Below are 17,800 nucleotides of genomic sequence, written 5' to 3'. Positions count from 1 at the left end.
TTTTTTATTTTGTGTGTGCTCATTTTCACGGACCTTTGTGTTTCTGTTGGGTTCATTCTTAATTATTAAAGTGCAGCTTTGCACTTCTCCAGTGCTTAACAGGAGCATGAGGGTAAAACTGTCCTTGCAAGCGTTCCAGGTTCTGCACCACTGGGTGTCAAATGCAACATGTACTAACACTTCTGATGGTTGGAGGGGGGCAGATGGTACGGCTTGAGGATGTCCTCGAAGGGGGCTCCGAGTGAGAGCTGCCTCCCCAGCGCCACAGAGATGCGATGCCAAGTGGGGTATCTGAGTCTCCCCCCCGAGAGAGATCAGATGCTGGAGACATTCTGCCCATTGTGGGGCCACACTGAAGACCGCCAGGTCTGTGGGCAGGGATGCTCCAAGGTATTACAGGGTTCGGCAACCAGGCTGCAAAGCGACAAATACACCAAATGGCGAGAGGATAGGTTACCCTAAACTATTGTGGGTGCATGATAAACATACTTGGTATATATGTTTTGTTCATTCTAATATTATTTCTCATTGTTGAATTACCTCCTATTATGGTGATCATTTTAATACATCATATTTATTTACTGCATATGACATACATGACAATAGACAGTAATGCACAGGGGCGCTTCCCACTGCACAGCTATGAGGCTCCACAGTTACTCATGCTGTCCACAAACTGTCTGCTTTACTAACTGTACTCTCCTATCAAAGATCTGTTACTCAGCCAACCATGTATTCACTTCCATATTTACAAACAGATATATTTAAAATATTTCATAGCAGGGATTGCGGGGAAAAAGGCCCTAGTCACAGGCCTCACATAAACATGTATTCTTTTACATTTAAGAATTTAAGAAGATAGCAATTTGTAATGAGGGATAATATCATGGGAAACTCTCCAAAACAATTTCAAATAACTTCTTAAGAAACTCTCAAAAACGATTAGGCTCCAGCGGAAAAGGGCAAATTTACATATTCCCCCTATGTACCAGACTCCTCATCACACACCACTCATCCATACACTCATTCATTGGTGGGGCCCATAACACCAACACGCACTCGTCTCACTCGAATCTGCACACAGGAGAGAAAGCGCTGGACATGTGGGTACCTTATTACCTACCAGGATTACATTTCTTTACATTATATACATTATATACATCTGCACCTATGGAATCCTGACCTTAACATCAAGGCACTCCACCACTTGGTCGACGGACCAATTCGTTGGATTGGTTGATGGTGATTTAGAACCAGCTAAAACACAATTAAAGCCTAGGAAACATTTGATTAAGTTTGGTACTCGATTAAAGAATCACAAACTCATTTCTTATTAATCCAAATTTGTTTATCTAATATTAATTTGCTCTGCATTAGCATTTAGGAACTACAGAATATAACATAATTTGGTTTATTTCAAGAAGAAATCAATTCTTTGGAACATAAGCATAGATTTAGAAATGCGTTATAGTTACCAAATATCAAATGTTGGCGACCCTCCGATCACACAGAGGATTATTCCAAGTCTCTGCTACAATCTCCGGGATAAACTGTCCAACCCACAGCAATAATCAAACCATCAGATGAAATAACTTTCCCGAAAATCAAAGAAACCCAAGGTAAACCATGGAAATCTTCATCAGCTCATCGTAGACCCAACGCCACGGAAGATCAGCCCAGTGAACCCCCCCTTTGGGCGGATGAGGGTCTTTTATACCCTTTTTCCCTCTTACTTCAGATCAACATGCAACAATTTAGGGGTAGAAACTGTTCCAATTGGCCAGTCCGGGTCAACTTGCAATTTCTAAAAAGTTTCCCAGGACCAACTGGTTTTCCATGAGACTTGGCATAGCAATGCGCAAAATGTATTTTATTCTTCCGGGTCACGGGCGAAAGTTCCGAAGTAATAACAAGCAAGCATCCTTGTACAGGTCTTCCATTGTCCCCTTGGTGGTTCACACCGCTCATCACTTGGCAACCCTCCATGCTCCTATCCTTGACCAGGAACACGATGGTGCAGGGGCTGAGGTCACTTGGAGATCGCCAGAGCCTTCCGATTCTGCGCAGAAGTCATCGCGGTCACATGACGGCGGCTGCACAGGACCTCCATTTTAAGTACTGCGGCCTATCAGGCCCGAATGCCAACTTAAGCACAAACAGATATAACAGTAATTAATATATAGAAATGAAGATTCTAATGTTTATTCCCACTCTAATCCCAATGTATATTAGTATTTTCCTAGCTTATAGCAACATTTAAAGCAATAATATTCACCATCTTGCAGTACTGAAAGCACAAACCATCACAAAGCAACTAAATCATGCAATTCTCTATTTCACCACAATCGAAAGTTAGTTAGCGTACCACAGTTAATTAATGAGTTGTTCTGCCATGCAATTAGCATTTTAGTCCCACGTTTATCTTGTGTTTATCAAGGTGTAAGGGTTGGTTAATAATATCTCACTTCAAACTAATTAGTACGAGTTAATTTCTAGAATGATTATGTAATTAATTTCATGCAAACTAGAGGAGGTATACAAAATGTTGTTTTACCTGCTCCATCAATTATAAACACATTCACTATTCATATGATTAATACATTCAAAATAAAACTTTCAAGCAAAAGAAGGCACGCAATCTTCATGACTCACCAACAAAAATTCCATTTGCAGCAAATAATTATATCAAAGTAACGTAATCATTAACCAGCGAGAAATAAATAAAATGCTTATATGCAGAGGATGCTGAATTGTAACCTTAATGTAAATGATATCGTAAACGGTAAACTGAGAACAAGCCTCAGGGCACCATCATATACAGCCGAAATTTCATACTTAGTGTTGTACTTCTACAGAGAAAAATGTCATGCCAATTTATGAATATCGGGAGATTGTGAAAAATGGGAGAATTTTACCTTGTGGGGCTGACTTACTCGTGCTGAATGGTGTTCGTAGTGAGTGGCGTACACGGTGGGATGCTCCTGCTGTAGAATTTTACCTTGTGGGGTTGAGTTGCTCGTGCTGAATGGTGTTTGCGGTGAGTGGCGTACATGGTGGGATGCTCCATACCAAAACATCTATCAGAATCTATGGTTGACTTTGGCCATCCTCATCAGAGTATGGTGTGAGTAAGATCTTTTTTTCTTTCTTTAAGAATGAACTGATAGTAAATCAGCATCTGCATGCAGAAGAGAGAATAATCAATTCAGGATAGAAGTCATATAAACTGCCAAAGTAATGGCTCAGACTGAGTTTCATTCAAACCCTGTCAAGGTGATCATCACCATAAGGAGCTTCATTCAAAAGAAGGATAATTTTAGGGAAAGTAAACAATATTTGGTGGGTTCCACATGAGAAAACCTTAACTGTGAATGTCCTTTCCAGTAGTTCATCCAAGTGCCCCCTACATTTTTTATTACTTTTTGTCAAAGACACCCTACCCCAGTTTACGCATATTAGAATGAAAACATTTAAAACTTTCAAATTTGTACATTTACATCTTCAGTTTGCATACATTTCTAAATTTTGAAGAATTCGCAAAGCTAATGTGATGTGCAGATGGAAATGTATGCAAATCATAGACTCTCTAAGCTCATCATTTCCACTCCTATTCACCATGCGTACTTAATTTTATTTTCTCAATTTTATTTTACAATTGTTTTTCTCCATAGTGGAATTTTTCCCCAGTAGAGAAACCTCTTTCAACTATGGTGGAATGACTACCGCTGATGAAAGGTTTTAACAGGAGGGAATAGTTAATATGATTTTCACATTTTCTTCACAATTGTTTTTCTTCATATAGGAAACTTTTTTCTCGAGTGGATAAACCCTTTCTGTGCACCTTCATGAAATATGGGGGCAGGCCCACCCCTGAGGAAAGACCTCTCACAGGAGCAGATTAATGGGCATTTCCAGGGTGGCAATCTATATGAGAAGTGTTTGTACCCACAAGCAAGCTCGATTGTGAAAGTAAACATTTTTTTGTGCGGTCACCGCCCCCTATACCCTCCAAAAGCCTACTTTCTTGCAACTAACACTGTACCTACAAATTCCGAAATCTTTAATGGCAGATTTTCGATTATCATAAGTGAAATTTGCAATTTATTTTAAAGGTTTTATATAGCGCTGGCTAGACTCGGAGGTATCAGAGCGCTTTACATGGGTATCAGACCATAATTGCAGGTTACATCGTTACAAAGGTTACACAGTTATTTGAGCCTGGCAACATAGTGACAAGTAAGGTCCCAACAAACCAAAAGGACATATACGTAAGGGAAAAATCAGGCAAGGGGAGAGATTCAGGGGAGGGGAGGTAGGAGCAGGAGAAGTAGACAGAGAATGGAGGAGGGAAAGAGGATGGAAGGGTGAGAGACACAGCATGGAAAGAGGAGGGGAGGGTGTCGGGGACACAAACCAGCAGACGAGTCAAAGCTGCGTCCAAAGTCCAGTAAGCTGTGATCTCAGGGGAACTGGTATCGTATGAATTACTAATTACTTTTTGCTCATGCAAGCTACCCTCATGTGTGCAAAAACATTCGAAATTGGGCCCTGTATTTTAACGAGGATAAAGTAATAATGTATGAGGATTAAAAGGTAGAGCTCATCCCATCCTGTAGTAAGACAGGTGCCTGTGTAAAGCCAGTATGGGATTAGTCGACACAACCAACTGAATGAGGGCGCGAGCACCATGATTATTACCTACTTCGGCAGACCCTCATTTGGTTTAACAGAAGTTATGATAAATTGTCCAGAAACTCATAAGTACAAAAGACACCCTAGGCCGGCCAAAGCCCCATAAATGATTTGTAACCCTGAATCATGAATGCTTGGTCCACTTCAAGCGACTTTGAGTTTCAAGCGTAGGCCCCGCCCTCCCTTCGGCCTCATCATTACTTTCCCCAATGCGCTCTGTGTCATCATCGCCAAGATATTAATATTTCATTCTTAGTACTCAATCTATGGCTCGTAATGGAAAGCATTTCAAAGACAGAATAATAAACAAACTGTGGTTAAGGGTCTGGGCTGAGCATATCCCCGAGGACCAGGATCCATATCACACACCGGCTGCTTTTTTCAAGTCCATAAACAATAGAATTGTAAAATCTCAACAGCAATGAAAGAGCTCCTCCCTCAGAAGAACATTTATCAGAGGACTATGGACAATTGAATAATACATACAGCCAACATTTGAAACACCTGCATCGCTTCTTTATAATGTGACTGATGTTTTTACATTCATATGGTTTTGTATTTTCATGCTATTTATTAGTAGTTTGTTAATGTAATCCGTTAGCGTAGTTTGAGCATTGTTTCTGTTACAGTAGAACTGAAGTGTTGGTTAGCATAGATCTAACTTTTTGCCATGTTGAACAGCAGCCACGCTACTCTACAACATGGCTAAAAGACATTGGCAAAGCCAATAGCTCTCACATAGGTGAGACCTATTTGCTTTGCCATTGCTTGTTTTTTTTTTACAGTAGCTGCCCCCATACCTCTACTCCTTTTTAGTTATCGCCTGAGACAGTGAATGCGCTGTTTTGATCTAAAAGGGGCTTAGAACCCACCCATTGCTCACCATTCGTTGGCTTCATTGTCACTCTTATTTACTGGCTTCTGAATGGTCAGGACATGCCGGTTTCATTTGGTCATCCTTGTAATATCTTCCATGGAGCATTGACCAAGTATAGATTGCTTTTTTTATGTTTAGGTTCCTTCTGCTGTTCGTGCTGTGATTGGGGTCATTTTTTCCTTGTTCCCGAGTCATTCATTTTTATTTTTACAATTGCTATTTTTTATTGTCTACATCAAGTGGGTGAAATGGAAGAGCTTTTTCTACCAACTCTTAATTATTTTGCTGATGTTATCACAAATCTCAAAGGAGGAACTTTTCATGGTAATAATGCATGTCAGAGTTTACAAATAATGCAAGCGGATCGGTGTGTATTGGGGTAAAAATTGCCGCAACATGCTCATGTTTTGTTTTTGGATATAAGTGTGCACTAAAGCTACATATCAGACTATCATACAACAAAGTTATACCACACATTGCGAAACATAGGACAAGAAAGTGATAACGTGCCATATCACAGCATATAAAATTATAAACGTTGTGTTACATATGTGATGTAGCACAGTGCCACACTATATAAGTTTAATAAAAACTTAAACTAATGCACGTAACCTAATACTATTAGCACAGCAAAATAAAAGGAAGTTTAATGTTGTAAAATACAGACGGATTGGCATATTTACAAGCCCCTCGCACCACCTGATGTTACTTTTTTTGACGCTCCGGTGATGCAGAGTGCCAGTCTATATTTACAAGGCCACGCAAACCACTCTGCTTGCCTTTTCATGGCCTTATCAATATGGCCCCCTTTCACACATAACTGTATGAATGGGACGTTCCCATCCAACACCCATGGATTCTGATGGATTGCCGGATTTACTGGACAGACCGCCTACCCCTTTTTGGAGGTGGGACACAGCGCTTAGGTCCCGGGGCTTGGGCCCCTTCTTGATGCTGCAGCGTGCCAGCTAAGGGCAGTTTCCTGCCGCCTCACCTCGCGAGATGTGGGGTGGGGCAATGGGAAGTCACTGTGTCGAGCAGGTGTCGCATCATTTGTGCCCGCCATGGTGCTATATGAAGATTGCCTCCCAGTTGGCCTCTTTTTGGACCTGGCCATCGCAGTGCTGACCTGCGGCAAGTTTACATGACTCCACAGCAGTGGGCTCCTTGGAAGATTATCGGACCCCTCCAGGGCAAGACTGGGAACCAAAACTGGCCCTAACAAAGTGCTCAGCCGGCCCCCCGGGGTGTTGGTGGTGCGGCCGAGCTGTTTGCCACGGCCGGTTTCGGACGATTTTAATACAGTGACCGATATTGCAGCTATGCTGCAAAAACGGCCCTGTAACAAAATCGGCCCCCAGAGGCCCAAAACCAGCCAACAACCCTGGCGGCCCACTGGGGAAATGCCCAGTGCCCGCTACGGCCAGTCCGGCCCTGGCCCCCTTTCTGTACCGTTGTCCTTGCAGCTCGCAACCCTGCTTCCATGGCCCGGCGTGGCTGACCCATCCCTGCCCTTGTGTTGCCTTCAGTGGAAATACCCAGCCTCGGGAGCCAGGAACGCGGACCAGGTGAACATTAGGTAAGCGCTGGGGTAAAAGAGGTGGGCAATTTGGAGTAAACAGTGCACATACTATTGTGATTAACAACCCAGGCATTTTCTAGTTGCACTTGCTGTTTTACATGGTTGTGTCTGTACACTTACCTCTTGTTTGCACATCATCCCTTTCGGATATTTTGCGTTATCTCAGTGGTTTCTGGACTGTGCCTTGTTTGTGTTGTACCCCTTGGTAACTGTGTTTTTCAACTTATCCTTTTGGGAAATTTCGTTGGGAACCTCTTGACCACTTATGTATAAATGGCATCTCAGCCTAAAAGAGGCCGAGGGTGCAAAAGAAAGGCCAAGGATCCTGAGTTAGCACAGTTGCTGAAGTTAGTTCTGGCTTAGCTGGGCAATGAGGGGGGGTGCAGATACTTCAGGGTCAGAGTAGGAGCCAGAATGCTCCACAGGGGAGGAATGCCCACGGCGGTCCCATGTTACTCCATGGATGGCTTTCTCACTAGTTCAGTGCTGGGCCAAAATACCAGCGCATACCCCTGCTGGCAAAGTGGGGGAGATGGCACCTGCCACACCACTAGGTATGCCTGGGTCCCCAGTAACACCCATCCCATCTGTGGCGACTCAATTGCCACCCCCAATTGAGGGCCCAACAACACCAATAATGGCTATTTCTAACTCTCAAGCGCCGCCTTGTCCTGCAGTTCCCCCATAAGCGGCACACAGCCCCAATACTCTGTTACCCACTCTGATAGAGTCCCAAGGGTCTTATGCAGCCTGTCTCCAGGGCCAGTGGGACCTTGCGGTGAGCAATCCTTGGGTGGGATGGTGAACGCTTCCTTAACAACACTGCAGCATTCCTCCACCTCTGCGCCAGTCATTGGGCACCCAGTCAAGGGCTCCCGATCCCCTCTTCACAGGGACAGCCAACAGACTCACGAGACGCCACCAAGCAGGATTTGCTAGCTCTCTTTGCTCCTCGCCAGTCAGTGGGGCGCCCACTCAAGGGCTCCCGATCACTTCTTGGCAGGGACAGTCAACAGACTCACGAGACGCCACCACGCAGGATCTGCTAGCTCTCTTTGCTCCCCGCCAGTCAGTGGGGTGCCCACTCAAAGGCTCCCGATCCCTTCTTGGCAGGTACAACCAACAGACTCACGAGACGCCACCACACAGGCTCTGCTATCAGTAGCACAGTTACTCTACAAGCTGACCGCACCTGTGGATAGGGTTACCCCTCCTCCCTTCCCAACTATTCCCTGGGTCCCATCCAATGACATTATGGTAGCGATTGCAGATCTTAAAAAACAGGCATGCGCCATTGGCACGGCATGTTTTGGTGGTTAATGGGGCGCCCAGGATAAAATGGCGGGCGACGTCCAGATGTTGCTGGCTATGGAACCTCCTAGGGCAGACTCAGGTAAGAACACCGACCTGGGTGGGGAGAAGGCGGATTCGGCTCCTAGCTCTGCTGGGGGAAGCAAGGCACTTTGTTATCTAGACCCGAGAAGCTGGTTTTGCACGTCCCACTGGATGTTAAAGAAAAAATATGGAAAGGGGAATTTGTGAATATATTCTCTTTCATAAGAACCTAAAGGAGGGAATGTGAGCAAAAAGATAAAGAGAGTAAGGACACCATCTAAGGATAAGAAGCCTAAGTGTGGGGAGACAATCACAAATTGGTTATTTGGGTTCAATGTATACATGTCAGTCATGTTAGGAAAAAAGCCTGAAGTGGCGGCCTCTATGATATTTTACTCTAGCAAGATATTTAAAGAACACCATGTTTACAGGGGTACCGCTTGGTTAGATTATGACCGGGATTTCAGATGGGCAACAGTTGAAAATCCGGATATAGGGTGGGAACAGATGGGGGTCAATGTTTGGCTGGAGAGTATGAATAACGAGACTACTTTAAAGCCGCATTTCCACCAGCAAAAGGCAGGGGAGAGGAAGGGCTCATGCTGGGGCTACAATAGGTAGGTCTGGTTGTGTCCACTTGTGTCCAGCCGGAACCTGTAAACTTAAACACCGTTTCTCCTTTTGCGGTGACCCTTCCCATCCAGAATTCAAGTGCAAGTGAAGTCAAGGGATAAAGAGAAAGAGGGAGAGAAATCTTCCAGGTAAATGTGAATTGCCCACTCCAGTCCAGATTATCAGGCTGATTCCATGGCTGAACTTGTACCCGAGCAAAGGCACAGCTAAGTTGCTATATCTGGGTTTTACTTCAGGTTTATGATTCCCGCACTCTCTGTGCCCCCGTCCCTCACTGCAGCAAGTTACTGTCAGTGTAGGAGAGTAGGATCTGCTTCTTTGATCAGTGTGCTCAGCAAGTCTGAGGCCTGTATCCCTTGTGGAGATCGTGCAACCCGAACCCCTGGGCACCGCGACCATTTGCAGCAGCATATGCTTTTTGGCAATCCCTGAGGCTGTGCTTTGGGCTACTTGTAGTCCAGACCCCAAGCAGTAATTCCACTGAATATTACTGGCCTACACTCATCGAGTGACCCGTGGGCTGGTATTTAGTGATTCCTCTCAAGGTCTGTGAGAAAGTGGCTCTGTATATACTGTCCCCAAATAGGTACAGGGTGTACAGAGTCCACAGTCCCCAGAGGTTTGGCAGAGGCTAAAGTTAGATATAACCTTACTCTCTAAAGTGGTAGTTTGGTCGAGCAGTAAGGCAGTATCAGAGGACAGTGTAAAGCATTTGTTGCACACACTCAGCCAGCAAATGGTCTCACACACTCAATAACTGAACTATACGCCCATGGTTTATATATAAAAAATATATGCTTGTTTTATTTTAGAACCAACAATAGGTATTAAAATATACTTTCTCAGAATGAGTTGCTTTATATAAATACTTTTGCAATATGCAATTACCTTTTGTAGAAAGTTACAAGTGGTTGCAATAGGCAACACATTTTTAAACACAATAATGCATTGAGTTCAATGGAAGTTTCAAGTTATTTGCCACAGATTACTTTTAGGATTACTTTTGGAATTCCAGGACTGGATCCTAGATTCAGCCCTGGGTCAGTATTTGGAATCAAGTGATAAAAGTCGACTTAATTACTGTGATGATTTTTAGACAATATTTTGCTACTTTAACCTCTTCGATGACGGAACGGTTCCGTCATGCACGCCGGTTGGGCTGTGCTTATGACGGAACCGTGCCGTCATGGCCCCGCCCGCGCTCAGATCTTTCAGCACTGCGCGGGAATCCGCGCAGCGCTGAAGAGGTTAAAAGTTGACACCTCGAAAATATTTCATAGAAAACTGTCAATGATTTCCTATGGCAGAAAATTCAAGTTGCAGGTATAGTATGTTCTCGTTACTTTTGTAATCCAGTACTGGGTGCCTAGACTCAGTACTGGGACCTTTATCCAAAACAGGTAAGTAATTACGTTTTCAGATATTATACGATTTTTAAAGAATATTTAAAGATTGCTGAAATTGACACAAGAAATTTCACAGAAAAACAGTCAATGATTTCCTATGGGAGAAAATCGGGTTACTGGTAAGTACAGTTGTAAGTATTTGAGATAAACTATAATATTTAAAAAAAAAAAAAAAAAAAAAAAAATTATCCACACTCTGTCCACCCCGTGTGCAAATGGTGCCCGAAGGGCACCATTTGTGCATGGCTTATAAGAATTACGAAAAATTAAAATATTACCTTTCAAAACGAAGTGCATCATATGTCCTCCATGTGCGCACGGTGCGCGAAGCGCATTGTGCGTACATGGCCCATGTACGCACCAAGATCCAGCACTGGGAGCTCACCTAAGAGCAGGTGAGTATTTTCGTTTTCGTTACTATTTTTGGTGAATATTTTAAGTTTTGAAAAGTCCACACTTAGAAGAAATTTCAGGAAAAGCCAGTCAATGTTACCCTATGGAGAAAATTGAGTTATCGGTTTAAAGGGAAGTACTCGACTGGCAGAGTTAAGGTTCTGGACCTAGACTCATGGGTCTCCCAGGGTCAGGTAGGTACAGTTGGTTCACCCTCGGCGGCACAAGGGTGGCATGGTGCAGAGAGAGTTATGCCCAATGTTATCCTATGAGAGGTAGGGGGGCCTTGGTTGGTGGCTGCTGACTAGCAGGCCACGCAGCTGTGGGAGCTGGGCTCCTGGTCACTTACTCAGGGCAAGTGGGGAAGTAGATAGGTGTAGAGGTTGCACTGCCAGGGCCACTCAGGTGGCTGGGTGCAGGGTGCTTTTGAGCCTTCGGGCGCTCAATTGATTTCAATGGGAAATCTCCGGTTTAGAAAAAGATTGCAAGCTCGGGGACGAAGATTCTTCAGGTGCCACCACCACTTCGAGAGGTAAGTTAGATAGTTGGAGGATAGGTAGGTACCCCGGGATTGGGCACAGGGGGCCGCGGGGCGCCAGGTGCCGGGGTGCCTTTTGGTGTCGGGAAATCTTACCCTCTGTTGATTGCGGTTGGGGGGGGCACCTGGTTCTGAGGCTGCAGGCTTCTTCAGGAGTGTCGAGGGAGGTCCTTGGGTGCCGGACTCGGGGTCACAGTCGCCGTGGGGTCATCCTCGTGGTCTTTGTTCACTCCGGCACAGGCCAGCCTTGGCTGGTGCAGAGTGTGAAGGGTTTGCGGTTCCGGGCTGCTGCCAGGGATTAGAAGTAGGTTTTGAGTAGAGCCACTACTCATGGGAGTCCCAGGGGTTTAGAGTCAAAAGGTAGCCAGGTCCTCCGGGGTTTGTGAGGTTGCTGGCCACAAGAGATGCCGGGTTGGAACAGGAGCAGGTTCGAGGGTCGACAGGCCGGTAGGGCTGGGGCCAAAGCAGTTGGTGTCTTCCTCTTCTTAGCAGCTGCAGGGCAGGTCTTCTTTCTTCTTGCTCTTCTTCGGATTTTGGAATCTGGAATCTGGGGAAGGAAGGTTCAGGGTGCCCCTAAATACTAGATTTAGGGGCGTTACAGGTAGGTGAAGGGCAGGGACCAATGGGTCCCTGTCCTGGGGTGGGTACACCCCCTATCCTGCCTCTCTCCTGTGGGAGGGGGGCAGTAGCCTAGTCCTGATTGGGTAGGGCTTCCCATCTTCAAGATGTCGATAGCCCGGAGATGTGCTTTACCTCGCCTCCCCCACCTGAGGGGTGGGGTTGGCAGGCTGGCACATCCCCTGTCCTTATTTGGGGTTTCCGGCCAAGCTTCCCGCCAGAGTGGGGGGGGTTGCAGTGGCCTGGGGAAGCTCACAGAGGCGGCATGCCTTTGAAGCTTCCCCCTGCCTAGCCTGGGGGAGGAGATTTAGCACCTCACCCAGGATGTGCATTGTTGCAGACCCAGGAGAGCAGGGGCTCTCCTACACAGGGGTCCAGCAACATGTCTGCTGTGTGGCAGCCTAGGCAGCCTCAGAACAGACGTGGATTGTAGGTTAGGTTTAAGGGGGCATCTCTAAGATGCCCTCTGGGGTGCTTGGTACATTAAATCCCACACTGGCATCAGTGTGGGTTTAATGTGATGAGAAGTTTGATACCAAACTTCTCAGTCTTTAGTGTTGCCTTTATGGTGCTGTGGAGTTCACGTTTGACGAGCTCCCAGCACCATATACTCTTAAATGGCAGCACTGCGCTTACAGTGCCCAGGAATGGACCTGCGGTACAAAAGGGGCTTGGCAGTTCGGGCTGGACTGTTCCCATGAGGCACAGGGTCAGACTGATTTGCATATGGCCATGTCTGAACTGGGGTGGCAGAGTGGGCTAAAGAACGGTGATGGATCAAACCCAGATCTGTTGACTGGGTGTGAGTGTTTGATTGGTTCTGATGCTCCGTCCATCACCACCCCCTTTTGTACAGGAATGGACCTGGGCACTGTAGGGGCACAGGGCTCCTGCTCCTGTGCCCACACCATTGGCATAGGGCACCCAGCAAGAGGGGTGGCTGATGTATACCATGGTAGTGTAGGTGGTGGGCATGGCACACAGGGATGTGTGCCATGTCGACTCTTTGTTTTGTCTTGTACCCAGACACTCAGCCTGCAAGGGCAGTGTGTGTGTGTAAGGGTACAGGGCCTCTAAGGGTGGCACAATGAGTGCTGCAGCCCCTAGAGGCCTTCCCTGGTCACAAGGCCCTGGGTACCTATGGTACCATTTACCAGGGGCTGACATGTGGCTAGGGTTTGCCAATTTGGGTTTTGTGTTTTAGGGAAGGAACATAGGCCCTGGGCACCTGATTGGCAGGAGTCTCGGGCACACTTAGTCAAAGTACATTCAGCATTTCAGCAAAAAGTGGGGGCATACCATGCAAGAAAGATGGCACTTTCTCACAAGGTCCCTTCGCGATCCCTTGTCCGTCAACTTGTGGGTCCCTGAGAAGGGTACTTTAACTTTCCAAGGGCTTACCTGGTTGCTCCAGATGTGCCCTGACCCTCCATCACTTGGGGAGTCCCCAGGATCTTGCTGACCGAAGCATCTTTACTCTTCCTGCGTGAGTTGCTGTTGCCAAGGCTTGTTGTGTTCAATCCGAGCACCGACACCGCAGCACTCGACATCCTTCATGGGACAGCTTGAATCCAGCTCCTGGTTGTCATTGACGCTTCCTGGTCCTCGTGGCTGCAGAGTCAATCTTCACCTCTTCGCACCTGAAACACCCGACATCGGTGGGCATTCATCTATCATGCCCCTGGTCACTGGCAAGTGACCCAGAGTCTGTCCCCTCTGCTTTCAGGTTCTTCACATCTTCGATCCAGGCTAGGCCGGACACTTCTCCTTTCCTCTGCAGCAGCACTTTGCAGCACATCGCCATTGAAATCAACGACGATTCCCGACACCATTTGACACCTATGCACCCGGCTTCCCTGGGTGAGTTAACACGAGTACTCCGGTGCTCCCGTGGGTGTTGACCCTATAACTCTCTAAGTCTAAAGGGGTTTGCTCAAAGTCCTCTCCTAGGTCTGTTTATTCTTTAAAATTCCTACAGCGACTTTCCTATTGAATTGTATGGGGCTCGCGGCTGTGTTCTCACACTGCACCCGTCCTCCGTGGGTCCCCTTTGTCACTGCCTTGGGTGGTTCCTTGGGGTCCCAGCGATTCTACGTGCTCTAGGCACTGTGTTAAGTCAAGTGGTGGTTCTTATACCACTTTCTTAATATATGGTTTGGTCTCCCCCTGGGGCCTATTGTATATTGTGCTATTTACTGTCGTTTAATAACTGTGTAATTGTGTGCCTTGCTCTCTAACTTCATAAAGAGGTTAGCAGAGAGTGTTTAGAAATAAATACATATATTTTATATATATACCTTGTGTGATTCTTCTTTCATTTTAGCCATTCAGGAGGTTATAGACTGGTAAAACAAGCTGTTTTACACTGTTTGAAGACTTAGCCTGAAGTCTGCTCTCCATAGCTACCACTAGGATAGCTTTCAATAAAGGTTTTCTTTAACCTATCATCAATAAGGGGTTGTTTGGACTGGTGCAAGGTGCCCACTATAACTAGTGGACAGCATATGCCAGGCCAACTTCTCATTTTCAGCCTGCATGCATCATGATGTTTTGTCTAAGAAAATAAGAAAGGAGAGCGCCGTGGATAGGATAGCGGGCCTCTTTTCCTCCCTTCCCTTTGAGGAACCAGGGCGGTTTAGGTTGATACTTGCGCCACTGGGCGTCACTTTTTTGGATGCCCCGGTGGCGAAGTGTGCTGGCCCATATTTACAAGGCCACGCAAAGCCACCCTGCTGGCTTTTCATGGCCTTGTAAATATGGCCCCCTTTCATACATTATGTTGTGTGATGGGGCATTCTAGGGGTGTTGCTGTGGGTGTTCCCACGCAACACACATGGATTGTGATGCATTTCCCAGATTTGTAAGATTTCGTAAATGAGGAGAAATACCTTTATTTCTCTTTGTTTTTTGCTCTTTTTATGGGTGCTGCAGAATTCAGCACACAGAGGAGGAAAACACCATCAATGATTGTGTACAAGGCCATTCACCTCCCGTTATTATGTATTTATTTAAGAATATTAAATGACAATGTCATCTAAAACAGCGGTGTTCAAGATGAGCCATAGAGCGGTTTTTTAAAGATATTTGCTTCAAATAAATGTACAACTTAAGGAACACTCTTTTATGAACAATAGCTATCCTGTAATTCTGGTACAGAATCAGCACGGATGTAAATCTTCAATATCATCAAAGCGCCTTGACGCAGCTATCAAAGGGTTGTGGGAGCAGAGGGGCATATTATCAACAAGCGGAGTTAAAATTATCGCCGCTTTAGCAGCAGAAAACTGCTGCTAAAGCGACGATAATGGGCTTGATAATATGCCGTAGAGAATTCCCATAGAAGCCCATGTTCCGGTGTGAACATGGGCTTCTATGGGAATTCTCTGCGGCATATTATCAAGCCCATTATTGCCGCTTTAGCAGCAGTTTTCTGCCGCTAAAGCGGTGATAATTTTAACGCAGTGCTTGAGAATATGCCCCAGAGTGTAGCGTCGCGCTCTAGTCTTCACGCATGGCGTGATGACGTAGAGCGCGGCGGCCATTTTGGGTGCCACGAGATCGTGCGGAGCCAGTGAGCGGAGCGGACGTTTCCCCGGCGCTCTCCCCATGGAGGGATTTAAATATGTTTAAATAAACCTATACTTACCTCCAATAACCTTGGTATGGGCTGTTCTTCCAACCCTTGACCCCTACACTACAAATGGCGACGAGGGTCTGGGATCTGCAAGGAAAAGGGCCAAGAAGCAACTGACCTGGGTGAAACACATGGCCAGGTGCTCCGGAGTCACAGCCATCGACCAACAACAGGTACACATCCAGGGAGAGCGCGGCAGAGGGGACGCACGGCGCAAGAAGCAGCAAAACACGCGGAAACGCACATCACACTAGGCGGTGGTGCCCGGAGCTGCAGTGATAAGAGGGCCTGACCACGAGGCAGGGAGGATCGGCGCCATAGACAGCAGACAGCCCCGAAGCACACTAATGCGCAGAAAGTGCGGGCGCGGCAGATACACGTCGGTCCACTAAAGCGGAGTGAAGAGAGGCCCAGGAAAAACAGGCACCCAAGCGCAGAAACAAGGCCATTCACCTCCCAAAAGTGAGAGGAAGCGAGGGAGGCCCTGGCGGAGCAGGCGGAGCATAGCAGAGGGGGTGGAGCGGCGGCGCAACAGAGCCCCCCACGCCTGCAAAGACAAAGCGCGCCAGGTAGTCCGAGGGGAGAAGAGGAATCGCCGGGAGGAGAGCAGAAATGTGCGCCCAACCGTCCTCACTCACGACACCGATCCCCTTCCTACCCAAACCGGGAGATCCCTCGATGAAATGGGAGGATTGGAGGGAATACTTTATGAACTATCTAGAAGCCCTGGAGGAGGAGAATGGAGAAGCATTTCCCAGCAAAAGGAGGAAGAGGATATTCCTTCACAACCTAGGTCCGGAAGGCATCAGAGTATTCCAGAACATAGTTCCCACGCCAAGGCAGGCAGCGGATGACGATGTGTTCCAGCACGCGATAGATGATTTAAATAAACACTACAGATCAGCGGTGTGCACGTCCATAGACAGATACAACTTCCAACAAAGGAAACAAGCAGTGGGAGAGTCCATAGATGAATACGTAGCAGCATTGAGGAAATTGGCAGTCACATGTAAGTTCGATACATTACATGATGAATTCATCAAGGACGAAATAGCCATGCACACCACTAACTCGACGATACAGGACAAGCTATGGGTCAATGGAGAGGCGACCCTGAAGGAAGTCATAGCCATGGTAAAAAAGGCGGGGCTTTCGAAGAGATGTGCGGAGGCGGCGAAAAAAGAGACGGTCCCTAGGCCCATGGTGAACAAAGTTACGGAAGCAGAACCACCAGAGAGAGGCAAGGGAGCAACAGGGCACACGAGGACACAGACCAAATGGACGTCCAGACCAGCACCGGCGAGGAAACCAGGCAACGAAAGCAAGAACACGTGCTACAGGTGCGGCAGTCTGTCTCACCCAGCGTACGACAAGCGGTGTCCGGCATTCAAGGCCAAATGCATGTTTTGTGGGATAGTTGGGCATTACAAAAAAGTGTGTCGCCGCAAGCAAAAAAGAATAGCGTCAAGTATGTCGCACAAGAGGCAGAAGAGGAAGGAGAAAATGATGAGGATGACGACAGTGTGCTGTGCATAGACGGACACATACTAGGGATCAAATGCAACCGCTCCAAGAAACCCCTATGCGATCTAGTGATAGGAGGTATACCAATACAGATGGTAGCGGATTCCGGATCCCCCTACACCATAATACAACAAAATGTGTGGGACGAACACTTCAAGAGCCACCTGGGTTGCCACCAGAACCCCCGGACATCCGCCCGGTCACATTCACGGGAAACCCCATTCCCATGGTGTGATACCGTAGTCTTAAATTCGAATTCAAGGAACGAAGTGCAAGGTGCAAGTTATATGTGGCAGAGAAGAGAAGGGTCCTTCAGTCCTAGGGTGGATAGACCAAGGAGACCTGGGAATACAGTTGAACCCGGGAGGCATCACACAAGTCCTGATGACCTGTGAGGACCAGCGGCCAGATGTAGGAAAACTGAAGGAAGAATTTCCCACCGTGTTCGGCGGCAAGGTCGGCAAATTAACGAAATTCACACACAAGATAGAGCTCAAAGCAGACGCAAAACCGGTGTGCCACAAGGTGAGGAATATCCCGCTGGCGATCAGAGAACAGGTACAACAAG

General features: G+C 46.8%; 1 long non-coding RNA gene across 1 annotated transcript in view; it reads right to left on the bottom strand.

Annotated features, from left to right (window-relative positions):
- Positions 1 to 1,335: 1,335 nt before the first annotated feature.
- LOC146783276 (uncharacterized) overlaps positions 1,336 to 17,800 on the bottom strand; it is a 60,653-nt gene continuing 44,188 nt past the window's right edge. Inside the window, exons 3-4 of the long non-coding RNA XR_014970562.1 lie at positions 2,934 to 3,178; positions 1,336 to 2,145 (exon numbers count right to left, since the gene is read on the bottom strand). This is a non-coding gene — a long non-coding RNA (uncharacterized LOC146783276). The remainder of the gene's footprint in view (positions 2,146 to 2,933; positions 3,179 to 17,800) is intronic.

This window comes from Triturus cristatus, chromosome 11 (assembly GCF_964204655.1).
Source record: "Triturus cristatus chromosome 11, aTriCri1.1, whole genome shotgun sequence".
Classification (NCBI taxonomy): domain Eukaryota; kingdom Metazoa; phylum Chordata; class Amphibia; order Caudata; family Salamandridae; genus Triturus; species Triturus cristatus.
Note: the sequence above shows the minus strand (reverse complement) of the source record. Positions and strands in the feature narration are given on the sequence as shown.